The sequence below is a fragment of the Triticum dicoccoides genome, chromosome 4A, assembly GCF_002162155.2.
Source record: "Triticum dicoccoides isolate Atlit2015 ecotype Zavitan chromosome 4A, WEW_v2.0, whole genome shotgun sequence".
Lineage (NCBI taxonomy): Eukaryota > Viridiplantae > Streptophyta > Magnoliopsida > Poales > Poaceae > Triticum > Triticum dicoccoides.
In genome coordinates, this window is record NC_041386.1 from 527,615,481 (window position 1) to 527,629,593 (window position 14,113).

A 14,113-nucleotide genomic window follows, 5' to 3' on the forward strand; every position below is an offset into this window, starting at 1 on the left:
CCCTCGTCCAGACATGGTGATCCGAACACGGGGCGCAATTCTTGGTCGAACCAAGGTGACCAGTCGAGCTGGTGACGAAGATGCCAAAGTCGCAGTTGATCTGCAGGCGAGCCATCGATCCTTTTGTCGATCACACAGCGGAACTCTCAATGAAAGCACCAATGTCGGTGTCAAAACCGGCGGATCTCGGGTAGGGGGTCCCAAACTGTGCGTCTAGGCCGGATGGTAACAGGAGGCAGGGAACATGATGTTTTACCCAGGTTCGGGCCCTCTTGATGGAGGTAAAACCCTACGTCCTGCTTGATTAATATTGATGATATGGGTAGTACAAGAGTAGATCTACCACGAGATCAAGGAGGCTAAACCCTATAAGCTAGCCTATGGTATGATTGTTGTATATATTGTCTGATGTATCTCTATCGACTAGCCTGGCCTCGGTTTATATAATGCACCGGAGGCCTAGGATAACAAGAGCCCTAGCCGAATACGACGGTGGGGAGAAGACCTTGTCTTGATCGCCAAGTCTTGTGGAATCTTCCTTGTATGCGGCAGCTGTTCGAACTGGCCCATGAGTATACGGCCACGGGGGTCCTCGGCCCAATCTATCAGATCGGGAGATGACGTGTTGAGTACCCCCTAGTCCAGGACACCGTCACTGGTGGTCTTGTTGACCATCAACACTTGATGCTCCTTCTTGATTTCTACCTCTGCAGCTTTTAGCATTGCGAAGAGCTCGAGAATTGTCTTATCCATCCCTTGCATATTATAGTTCATCACGAAGCTCTTGTAGCTTGGTGGCAGTGATTGAAGAACTCTGTCAATGACACTATCATCAGGAAGATTAACTCCCAGCTGAGTCAAGTGGTTGTGGTACCCAGACATTCTAAGTATATTTTCACGGACAGAACTATTCTCCTCCATTTTGCAGCTGTAGAACTTATTGGAGACTTCATATCTCTCAATCCGGGCATTTTATTGAAATATTAACTTCAACTCCTGGAACATCTCATATGCTCCATGACGTTCAAAACGTCGTTGAAGTCCCGGTTCTAAGCCGTAAAGCATGGCACACTGAACTATCGAGTAGTCATCAACTTTGCTCTGCCAGACGTTCATAACATCTGGTGTTGATCATGTAGCGGGTTTGTCACCTAGCGGTGCTTCCAGGACGTAATTCTTCTGTGCAGCAATGAGGATAATCCTCAAGTTACGGACCCAGTCCGTGTAATTTCTACCATCATCTTTCAACTTAGCTTTCTCTGGGAACGCAATAAAATTTAACGGAACAATAGCATGGGCCATCTATCTACAATAACATAGACATGCAAAATACTATCAGGTACTAAGTTCATGATAAATTAAAGTTCAATTAATCATATTACTTAAGAACTTCCACTTAGATAGACATCCCTCTAAGCATCTAAGTGATCACGTGATCCATATCAACTAAACCATGTCCGATCATCACGTGAGATGGAGTAGTTTTCAATGGTGAACATCACTATGTTGATCATATCTACTATATGATTCACGCTCGACCTTTCGGTCTCAGTGTTCCGAGGCCATATCTGCATATGCTAGGCTCGTCAAGTTTAACCCGAGTATTTCGCGTGTGCAAAACTGGCTTGCACCTGTTGTATGTGAACATAGAGCTTATCACACCCGATCATCACGTGGTGTCTCGGCACGACAAATTGTAGCAACAGTGCATACTCAGGGAGAACACTTATACCTTCAAATTTAGTGAGAGATCATCTTATAATGCTACCGCCGAACTAAGAAAAATAAGATGCATAAAGGATAAACATCACGTGCAATCAATATAAGTGATATGATATGGCCATCATCATCTTGTGCCTTTGATCTCCATCTCCAAAGCACCGTCATGATCACCATCGTCACCAACTTGATGTTAAGGGACGTAGTAATTTCAAAATTTTCCTACGCACACGCAAGATCATGGTGATGCATAGCAACGAGAGGGGAGAGTCGTCCACGTACCCTCGTAGACCGTTAAGTGGAAGCGTTATGACAACGCGGTTGATGTAGTCGTACGTCTTCACGATCGACCGATCCTCAATATTGAATGTACGACAACTCCGCGTTCAACACACGTTCAGCTCGGTGGCGTCCCGCGAACTCACGATCGAGTAGAGCTCGAGGGAGAGTTTCGTCAGCACGACGGCGTGGTGACGATGTTGATGAAGTTACCATCGCAGGGCTTCACCTAAGCACCGCTACAGTATGACTGAGGTGAATTATGGTGGAGGGGGCACCGCACACGGCTGGGAGAGATCAATGATCAACTTGTGTTTAGATGTGCCCTTGCCCCCATATATAAAGGAGCAAGGGGAGAGGTGGCCGGCCAATGAGGGCGCACCAAGGGGGGAGTCCTACTCCCGGTGGGAGTAGGACTCCTCCTTTCCTAGTAGGAGTAGGAGAGGGGGAAGGAAAGGGAGAGGAGGAGAAGGAAAGAGGGGGCCGGCCCCTTGCCCTAAACCAATTCGGTTTGGGCCTTGGGGGGCGTGCCCCACACTTCTCTTGCTGCCCTCTGTCTCCACTAAGGCCCATGTAGGCCCATTAAGCCCCCGGGGGGGTTCCGGTAACCCCCGGTACTCTGGTATTTATTCGGTAACCCCCGGAACCCTTTCGGTGTCCAAATATAACCTTCCTATATATCAAACTTTATGTATTGACCATTTCGAAACTCCTCGTCATGTCCATGATCACATCCGGGACTCTGAAATACCTTCGGTACATCAAAACATATAAACTCATAATACCGATCGTCACAGAACTTTAAGCGTGCGGACCCTACGGGTTCGAGAACTATGTAGACATGGTCGAGACACGTCTCCGGTCAATAACCAATAGTGGAACCTGGATGTTCATATTGGCTCCTACATATTCTACGAAGATCTTTATCGGTCCAACCACATAACAACATACGTTGTTCCCTTTGTCATCGGTATGTTACTTGCCCGAGATTCGATCGTCGGTATCTCAATACCTAGTTCAATCTCGTTACCGGCAAGTCTCTTTACTCGTTCAGTAATACATCATCCGCAACTAACTCATTAGTTACAATGCTTGCAAGGCTTATAGAGATGTGCATTATCGAGAGGGCCCAGAGATACCTCTTCGACAATCGGAGTGACAAATCCTAATCTCGATCTATGCCAACTCAACAAGTACCATCAGAGACACCTGTAGAGCACCTTTATAATCACCCAGTTATGTTGTGATGTTTGGTAGCACACAAAGTGTTCCTCTGGTAATCGGGAGTTGCATAATCCCATAGTCATAGGAACATGTATAAGTCATGAAGAAAGCAATAGCAGTAAACTAAAACGATCAAGTGCTAAGCTAACGGAATGGGTCAAGTCAATCACATCATTCTCTAATGATGTGATCTGTTAATCAAATGACAACTCATATCTATGGTTAGGAAACATAACCATCATTGATTCAACGAGCTAGTCAAGTAGAGGCAAACTAGTGACACTCTATTTGTCTATGTATTCACACATGTACTAAGTTTCCGGTTAATACAATTCTAGCATGAATAATAAACATTTATCATGATATAAGGAAATAAATAATAACTTTATTATTGCCTCTAGGGCATATTTCCTTCAGTCTCCCACTTGCACTAGAGTCAATAATCTAGTTCACATCTTTATGTGATTAGTTCACATCTCCATGTGACTAATACCCAAAGGGTTTTACTAGAGTCAATAATCTAGTTCACATCGCTATGTGATTGACACCCAAAGAGTGGTCATGTTTTTCTTGTGAGATAATTTTAGACTACGGGACTGCAACATTCAGATCCGTATGTATTTCACAAATTTCTATGTCTACAATGCTCTGCACGTAGCTATTCTAGCTAATTGCTCCCACTTTCAATATGTATCCAGATTGAGAATTAGAGTCATCTAGATCGATGTAAAAAATATTGCATCAATGTAACTCTTTACGACAAACTCTTTTTATCACCTCCATAACCCAGAAATATTTCCTTAGTCCTCTAAGGATAATTTTGACCACTGTCCAGTGATCTACTCCTAGATCACTATTGTACTCCCTTGCCAGAATCATGCTAAGGTATACAATAGGACTGGTAAATAGCATAGCATACTTTATAGAACCTATGACTGAGGCATAGGGAATGAATTTTCATTCTTTTTCTATTTTCTGCCATGGTCGGGTTTTGAGTATTTACTCAACTTCACACCTTGCAACATAAGCAAGAACTCCTTCTTTGTCTGTTCCATTTTGAACTACTTCAAAATCTTGTTAGGGTATGTACTCATTCAAAAAACTTATCAAGCGTCTTGATCTATCTCTATAGATCTTGATGCTCAATGTGTAAGCAGCTTCATCGAGGTCTTTCTTTGAAAAACTCTTTCCAAACACTCCTTTACACTTTCTAGAAAATTCTACATTATTTCCGATCAACAATATGTCATTCACATATACTTATCAGAAATGTTGTAGTGCTCCCACTCACTTTCTTGTAAATGCAGGCTTCACCGCAAGTCTGTATAAAACCATATGCTTTGATCAACTCATCAAAGTGTATATTCCAACTCCGAGATGCTTGCACCAGTCCATAGATGGATTGCTGGAGCTTGCTCATTTTGTTAGCACCTTTTAGGATCGACAAAACCTTCTGGTTGCATCATATACAACTCTTCTTTAAGAAATCCATGAAGGAATACAGTTTTGGCATCCATTTGCCAGATTTCATAAAATGCGGCAATTGCTAACATGATTCGGACAGACTTTTAAGCATCGATATGAGTGAGAAAATCTCATCGTAGTCAACACCTTGAACTTGTTGAAAACATTTTGCAACAATTCGAGCTTTGTATATAGTAACACTACTATCAGCGTTTGTCTTCCTCTTGAAGATCCATTTATTCTTAATGATTCACCGATCATCGGGCAAGTCAATCAAAGTCCATACTTTGTTCTCATACATGGATCCCATCTCAGATTTCATGGTCTCAAACCATTTCGCGGAATCTGGGCTCATCATCGCTTCCTCATAGTTCGTAGGTTCGTCAAGGTCAAGTAACATGACATCCAGAACAGGATTACCGTACCACTCTGGTGCGGATCTCACTCTAGTTTACCTACGAGGTTCGGTAGTAACTTGATCTGAAGTTACATGATCATCATCATTAGCTTCCTCACTAATTGGTGTAGGAGTCACAAGAACAGATTTCTGTGATGAACTACTTTCCAATAAGGGAGCAGGTACAGTTACCTCATCAAGTTCTACTTTCCTCCCACTCACTTCTTTCGAGAGAAACTCCTTCTCTAGAAAGGATACATTCTTAGCAACGAATGTCTTGCCTTCGGATCTGTGATAGAAGGTGTACCCAACTGTCTCCTTTGGGTATCCTATGGAGACACATTTCTTCGATCTGGGTTTGAGCTTATCAGGATGAATTTTTTTCACATAAGCATTGCAACCCCAAACTTTAAGAAACGACAACTTTGGTTTCTTGCCAAACCACAGTTCATATGGTGCCGTCTCAACGGATTTAGATGGTGCCCTATTTAACGTGAATGCAGCTATCTCTTAATGCATAACCCCAAAACGATAGTGGTAAATCGGTAAGTGACATCATAGATTGCACCATATCTAATATAGTACGATTACGATGTTCGGACACACCATTACGCTGTAGTGTTCTAGGTGGTGTGAGTTGCGAAACTATTTCGCATTGTTTCAAATGAAGACCAAACTCATAACTCAAATCTCCACGATCAGATCGTAGAAACTTTATTTTCTTGTTACGATGATTTTCCACTTCACTCTGAAATTATTTGAACTTTTCAAATGTTTCAGATTTATGTTTCATCAAGAAGATATATCCATATCTTACTCAAATCATATGTGAAGGTCAGAAAATAACGATACCTGTCGCGAGCCTCAACATTCATCGGACTGCATACATCAGTATGTATTATTTCCAACAAGTCTGTTGCTTGCTCCATTGTTCCGGAGAACGGAGTCTTAGTCATCTTGCCCATGAGGCATGGTTCGCAAGCATCAACCGATTCATAATCAAGTGATTCCAAAAGCCCATCAGCATGGATTTTCTTCATGTGCTTTACACCAATATGACCTAAACGGTAGTGCCACAAATAAGTTGCACTATCATTATTAACTTTGCATCTTTTGGCTTTAATATTATGAATATGTGTATCACTACAATCGAGATTCAATAAACCATTCACCTTGGGTGCATGACCATTGAAGGTTTTATGCATGCAGATAGAACGATAATTATTCTCTAACTTTAAATGAATAACCATATTGCAATAAACATGATCAAATCATATTCATGCTTAACGCAAACACCAAATAACATTTATTTAGGTTCAACACTAATCACGAAAGTATAGGGAGTGTGCGATGATGATCATATCAATCTTGGAACCACTTCCAACACACATCGTCACTTCACCCTTAACTAGTCTCCGTTCATTCTGCAACTCCCGTTTCGAGTTACTAATCTCAGCAACTGAACTAGTATCAAATAATGGGGGGTTGCTATAAACACTAGTAAAGTACACATCAATAACATGTATATCAAATATACCTTTGTTCACTTTGCCATCCTTCTTATCCGTCAAATACTTGGGGCAGTTCTGCTTCCAGTGACCAGTCCCTTTGCAGTAGAAGCACTTAGTCTCAGGCTTAGGTCTAGACTTGGGCTTCTTCACTTGAGCAGCAACTTGCTTTCCATTCTTCTTGAAGTTCCCCTTCTTCCCTTTCCCCTTTTCTTGAAACTAGTGGTCTTATCAACCATCAACACTTGATGCTTTTCTTGATTTCTACCTTCGTCGATTTCTGCATCACGAAGAGCTTGGGAATCGTTTCCGTTATCCCTTGCATATTATAGTTCATCGGCAAGTTCTAGTCACTTGGTGATAGTGACTATAGAACTTTGTCAATTACTATCTTATCTAGAAGATTAACTCCCACTTGATTCAAGCAATTGCAGTACCCAGACAATTTGAGCACATGCTCACTGGTTGAGCTATTCTCCTCCATCTTTGTAGGCAAAGTATTGTCAGAGGTCTCCTACCTCTCGACACGGGCATGAGTATGAAATACTAATTTCAACTCTTGGAACATCTTATATGCTCCGTGTCGTTCAAATCATTTTTGAAGTCCCGGTTCTAAGCCGTAAAGCATGGTGCACTAAACTATCAAGTAGTCATCATACCGAGATATGCCAAAAACGTTCATAACGTCTGCATCTGCTCCTGCAATAGGTCCGTCATCTAGTGGTGCATTAAGGACATAATTCTTCTGTGTAGCATTGAGGATAATCCTCAGATCATGGAGCCAGACTGCATCATTGCTACTAACATCTTTCAACTTATTTTTCTATAGGAACATATCAAAAATAAACGGGGAGCTACATCACGAGCTATTGATCTAAAACATAGTTATGCAAATACTATCAGGACTAAGTTCATGATAAATTTAAGTTCAATTAATCATATTACATAAGAACTCTTACTAAGATAGACATCCCTCTAATCATCTAAGTGATCATGTGATCCAAATCAACTAAACCATGTCCGATCATCACATGAGATGGAGTAGTTTTCAATGGTGAACATCACTATGTTGATCATATCTACTATATGATTCACGCTCGACCTTTCGGTCTTAGTGTTCTGAGGCCATATCTGCATATGCTAGGCTCGTTAAGTTTAACCCGAGTATTCTGCGTGTGCAAAACTGGCTTACACCCATTGTATTTGAACATAGAGCTTATCACACCCGATCATCATGTGGTGTCTCGGTACGACGAACTTTCGCAACGGTGCATACTCGGGGAAAACACTTATACCTTGAAATTTAGTGAGGGGTCATCTTATAATGCTACCGTCAATCAAAGCAGAATAAGATGCATAAAGAATAAACATCACATGCAATCGATATAGGTGATATGATATGGCCATCATCATCTTGTGCCTTTGATCTCCATATCCAAAAAACCGTCATGATCACCATCGTCACCGGCGCGACACATTGATCTCCATCGTAGCATCGTTGTCATCTCGCCAACTATTGTTTATACGACTATCGCTACCGCTTAGTGATAAAGTAAAGCAATTACAGGGTGGTTGCATTGCATACAATAAAGCGACAACCATATGGCTCCTGCCAGTTGCCGATAACTCCGTTACAAAACATGATCATCTCATACAAAAATATAGCATCATGTCTTGACCATATCACATCACAACATGCCCTGCAAAAACAAGTTAAACGTCCTCTACTTTGTTGTTGCAAGTTTTACGTGGCTGCTACGGGCTGAGCAAGAACCGTTCTTACCTACGCATCAAAACCACAACGATACTTCGTCAAGTTAGTGTTGTTTTAACCTTCTCAAGGACCGGGCGTAGCCACACTCGGTTCAACTAAAGTTGGAGAAACTGACACCCGCTAGCCACCTATGTGCAAAGCACGTCGGTAGAACCAGTCTCGCGTAAGCGTATGCGTAATGTCGGTCCAAGCCGCTCCATCCAACAATACCGCCAAACCAAAGTATGACATGCTGGTAAGCAGTATGACTTGTATCGCCCACGACTCACTTGTGTTCTACTCGTGCATAAAACATCTACGCATAAACCTGGCTCGGATGCCACTGTTAGGGAACGTAGTAATTTCAAAATTTTCCTATGCACACGCAAGATCATGGTGATGCATAGCAACGAGAGGGGAGAGTCGTCCACGTACCCTTGTAGACCGATAAGCGGAACCGTCACGCGGTTGATGTAGTCGTACGTCTTCATGATCGACCGATCCTCAGTACCGAACGTACGGCACCTTCGCGTTCAGCACACGTTCGTCTCGGTGACGTCCCGTGAACTCACGATCCAGTAGCGCTCGAGGGAGAGTTTCGTCAGCACGATGGCGTGGTGACGATGTTGATGAAGCTACCGTCGCAAGGCTTCGCCTAAGCACCGCTACGGTATGACCGAGGTGGATTATGGTGGAGGGGGCACCGCACACGGCTGGGAGAGATCAGTGATCAACTTGTGTTTAGAGGTGCCCCCTGCCCCCATATATAAAGGAGCAAGGGGGGAGAGGCGGCCGGCCAAGCAGGGCGCGCCAAGGGGGGAGTCCTACTCCTTTCCTAGTAGGAGTAGGAGAGGAGGAAGGAAAGGGAGAGGAGGAGGAAAGAGGGGGCCGGCCCCCCTTGCCCTAAACCAATTCGGTTTGGGCCTTGGGGGGCGCGCCCCACACTTCTCTTGCTGCCCTCTATTTCCAAAGGCCCATGTAGGCCCAATAAACCCCCGGGGGGTTCTGGTAACCCCCGGAACCCTTTCGGTGTCCGAATATAACCTTCCAATATATCAATCTTTATGTCTTAAACATTTCGATACTCCTCATCATGTCCGTTATCACATCCGGGACTCCGAAATACCTTCGGTACATCAAAACATATAAACTCATAATACCGATCATCACAAAACTTTAAGCATGCGGACCCTACGGGTTCGAGAACTATGTAGACATGGTTGAGACACGTCTCCGGTCAATAACCAATAGCGGAACCTGGATGTTCATATTGGCTCCTACATATTCTACAAAGATCTTTTATCGGTCAAACTGCATAACAACATACGTTGTTCCCTTTGTCATCGGTATGTTACTTGCCCGAGATTCGATCGTCGGTATCTCAATACCTAGTTCAATCTCGTTACCGTCAAGTCTCTTTACTCGTTTCGTAATACATCGTCCCGCAACTAACTCATTAGTTACAATGCTTACGAGGCTTATAGTGATGTGCATTATCGAGAGGGCCCAGAGATACCTCTCCGACAATCGGAGTGACAAATCCTAATCTCGATCTATGCCAATTCAACAAGTACCATCGGAGACACCTGTAGAGCACCTTTATAATAACCCAGTTACGTTGTGACATTTGGTAGCACACAAAGTGTTCCTCCGGTAATCAGGAGTTGCATAATCTCATAGTCATAGGAACATGTATAAGTCATGAAGAAAGCAATAGCAGTAAACTAAAACGATCAAGTGCTAAGCTAACGGAATGGGTCAAGTCAATCACATCATTCTCTAATGATGTGATCCGTTAATCAAATGACAACTCATGTCTATGGTTAGGAAACATAACCATCATTGATTTAACGAGCTAGTCAAGTAGAGGCAAACTAGTGACACTCTGTTTGTCTATGTATTCACACATGTACTAAGTTTCTGGTTAATACAATTCTAGCATGAATAATAAACATTTATGATGATATAAGGAAATAAATAATAACTTTATTATTGCCTCTAGGGCATATTTTCTTCACTTGACACCTTGATCTCCATCGAAGCATCGTTTTCGTCTCGCCAACTATTGCTTCTATGACTATTGCTACCGCTTAGTGATAAAGTAAAGCAATTACATGGTGATTGCATTTCATACAATAAAGCGACAGCCATATGGCTCCTGCCAGTTGCCGATAACTATGTTACAAAACATGATTATCTCATACAATAAAATTTAGCATCATGTCTTGACCATATCACATCACAACATGCCCTGCAAAAACAAGTTAGACGTCTTCTACTTTGTTGTTGCAAGTTTTACGTGGCTGCTACGGGCTGATCAAGAACCGTTCTTACCTACGCATCAAAAACCACAACGTGGTATAGTGATTGCTTTTTGATCTTCAGAAATAACCCTATTCATTGAATCCGATTCAACTAAAGTTCGAGAAACAGACACCCACTAGTCACCTGTGTGCGAAGCACGTCGATAGAACCAGTCTTGCGTAAGCGTACGCGTAATGTCGGTCTGAGCCGCTTCATCCAACAATACCGCTGAATCAAGAATCAACTAGTGACGGCAAGCAATATGTATATACCCACGCCCACAACTCATTTGTGTTCTACTCGTGCATATAACATCTACGCATAGACCTGGCTCGGATGCCACTGTTGGGGAACGCAGTAATTTCAAAAATTTCCTACGCACACGCAAGATCCATCTAGGTGATGCATAGCAATGAGAGGGGAGAGTGTTGTCCACGTACCCTCGTAGACCGTAAGTGGAAGCGTTATGACAACGCGGTTGATGTAGTCGTACATCTTCACGATCTGACCGATCCTAGCACCGAAGGTACGGCACCTCCACGATCTGCACACGTTCAGCTTGGTGACGTCCCACGAACTCTAGATCCAGCTGAGGTCGAGGGAGAGTTTCGTCAGCATGACAGCGTGATGACGGTGGTGATGAAGTTACCGATGCTGGGCTTCGCCTAAGCTCTACAACGATATGACCGAGGTGAAAATCTGTGGAGGGGGGCACTGCACACGGCTAAACAATCAACTTGTGTGTTGCTACCTCTTTTAGCACTGCATTGGTTTTCCCCAAAGAGGAAGGGATGATGCAGCAAAGTAGCGTAAGTATTTCCCTCAGTTTTTGAGAACCAAGGTATCAATCCAGTAGGAGGCTACGCGCGAGTCCCTTGTACCTACACAAAACAAATAAATCCTCGCAACCAACGCAAATAGGGGTTGTCAATCCCTATAGGGCCACTTACGAGAGTGAGATCTGATAGATATGATAAGATAATATTTTTGGTATTTTTTATGATAAAGATGCAAAGTAAAATAAAGGCAAAGTAAATAACTAAGTAGTAGGAGATAAATATGATAAAGATAGACCCGGGGTCCATAGGTTTCACTAGTGGCTTCTCTCAAGAGCATAAGTATTCTACGGTGGGTGAATAAATTACTGTTGAGCAATTGACAGAATTGAGCATAGTTATGAGAATATCTAGGTATGATCATGTATATAGGCATCACGTCCGAGACAAGTAGACCGACTCCTGCCTGCATCTACTACTATTACTCCACTCATCGGCTATCCAGCATGCATCTAGAGTATTAAGTTAAAAACAGAGTAATGCCTTAAGCAAGATGACATGATGTAGAGGGATAGACTCATGCAATATGAAGAAAACCCCATCTTGTTATCCTCGATGGCAACAATACAATACGTGCCTTGGTGCCCTTACTGTCACCGGGAAAGGACACCGCAAGATTGAACCCAAAGCTAAGCACTTCTCCCATTGCAAGAAAGATCAATCTAGTAGGCCAAACCAAACTGATAATTCGAAGAGACTTGCAAAGATAACCAATCATACATAAAAGAATTCAGAGAAGATTCAAATATTATTCATAGATAGACTTGATCATAAACCCACAATTCATCGGTCTCAACAAACACACCGCAAAAAGAAGATTGCATCAAATAGATCTCCACAAGAGAGGGGGAGAACATTATATTAAGATCCAAAAAGAGAGAAGAAGCCATCTAGCTACTAACTATAGACCCGTAGGTCTGAAGTAAACTACTCACACTTCATCAGAGAGGCTATGGTGTTGATGTAGAAGCCCTCCATGATCGATGCCCCCTCCAGCGGAGCTCCGGAACAGGCCCCAAGATGGGATCTCGTGGATACAGAAAGTTACGGCGGTGGAATTAGGGTTTTGGCTCCTGTTCTGATCGTTTGAGGGTACGTGGATATATATAGGAGGAAGAAGTACGTCAGTGGAGCAACAGGGAGCCCACGAGGGTGGAGGGCACGCCTGGGGGGGGGCAGGCGCGCCCTCCTACCTCGTGGCCTCCTGTTAGTTGGCTTGACGTAGGGTCCAAGTCTCCTGAGTTGTATTCGGTGAGAAAATCATGTTTCCGAAGGTTTCATTCCGTTTGGACTCTGTTTGATATTACTTTTCTTCAAAACCCTAAAACAGGCAAAAAACAGCAATTCTGGGTTGGGCCTCCGGTTAATAGGTTAGTCCCAAAAATAATATAAAAGTGGACAATAAAGTCAATAATGTCCAAAACAGTAGATAATATAGCATGGAGCAATCAAAAATTATAGATACGTTGGAGACGTATCATGCATCCCCAAGCTTAATTCCAGCTCGTCCTCGAGTAGGTAAATGATAAAAACAGAATTTTTTATGCGGAGTGCTACTTGGCATAATTTAATGTAATTCTTCTTAATTGTGGTATGAATATTCAGATCCGAAAGATTCAAGACAAAAGTTTATATTGACATAGAAAATAATAATACTTCAATCATACTAACAAAGCAATTATGTCTTCTCAAAATAACATGGCTAAAGAAAGTTATCCCTACAAAATCATATAGTCTGGCTATGCTCTATCTTCACCACATAAAATATTTAAATCATGCACAACCCCGATGACAAGCCAAGCAATTGTTTCATACTTTTGACATTCTCAAAACTTTTTCAATCTTCACGCAATACATGAGTGTGAGCCATGGATATAGCACTATAGGTGGAATAGAGTGGTGGTTGTGGAGAATACAAAAAGGGGAAGATAGTCTCACATCAACTAGGCGTATCAACGGGCTATGGAGATGCCCATCAATAGATATCAATGTGAGTGAGTAGGGATTGCCATGCAACGGATGCACTAGTGCTATAAGTATATGAAAGCTCAAAAAGAAACTAAGTGGGTGTGCATCTAACTTGCTTGCTCATGAAGACCTAGGGCATTTTTGAGGAAGCCCATCATTGGAATATACAAGCCAAGTTCTATAATGAAAAATTCCCACTAGTATATGAAAGTGATAACATGAGAGACTCTCTACTATGAAGATCATGGTGCTACTCTGAAGCACAAGTGTGGTAAAAGGATAGTAACATTGTCCCTTCTCTCTTTTTCTCTCATTTTTTTTCTTTGGGCCTTTTCCTTTTTTGGCCACTTTTCTTCCTTTTTTTATTTTTCGTCCGGAGTCTCATCCCGACTTGTGGGGGGATCATAGTCTCCATCATCCTTTCCTCACTGGGACAATGCTCTAATAATGATGATCATCACACTTTTATTTTTCTTACAACTCAACAATTACAACTCGATACTTAGAACAAAATATGACTCTATGTGAATGCCTCCGGCGGTGTACTGGGATATGCAATGATGCATGAGTGACATGTATGAAGAATTATGAATGGTGGTTTTGCCACAAATACGATGTCAACTACATGATCATGCTAAGCAATATGACAATGATGGAGTGT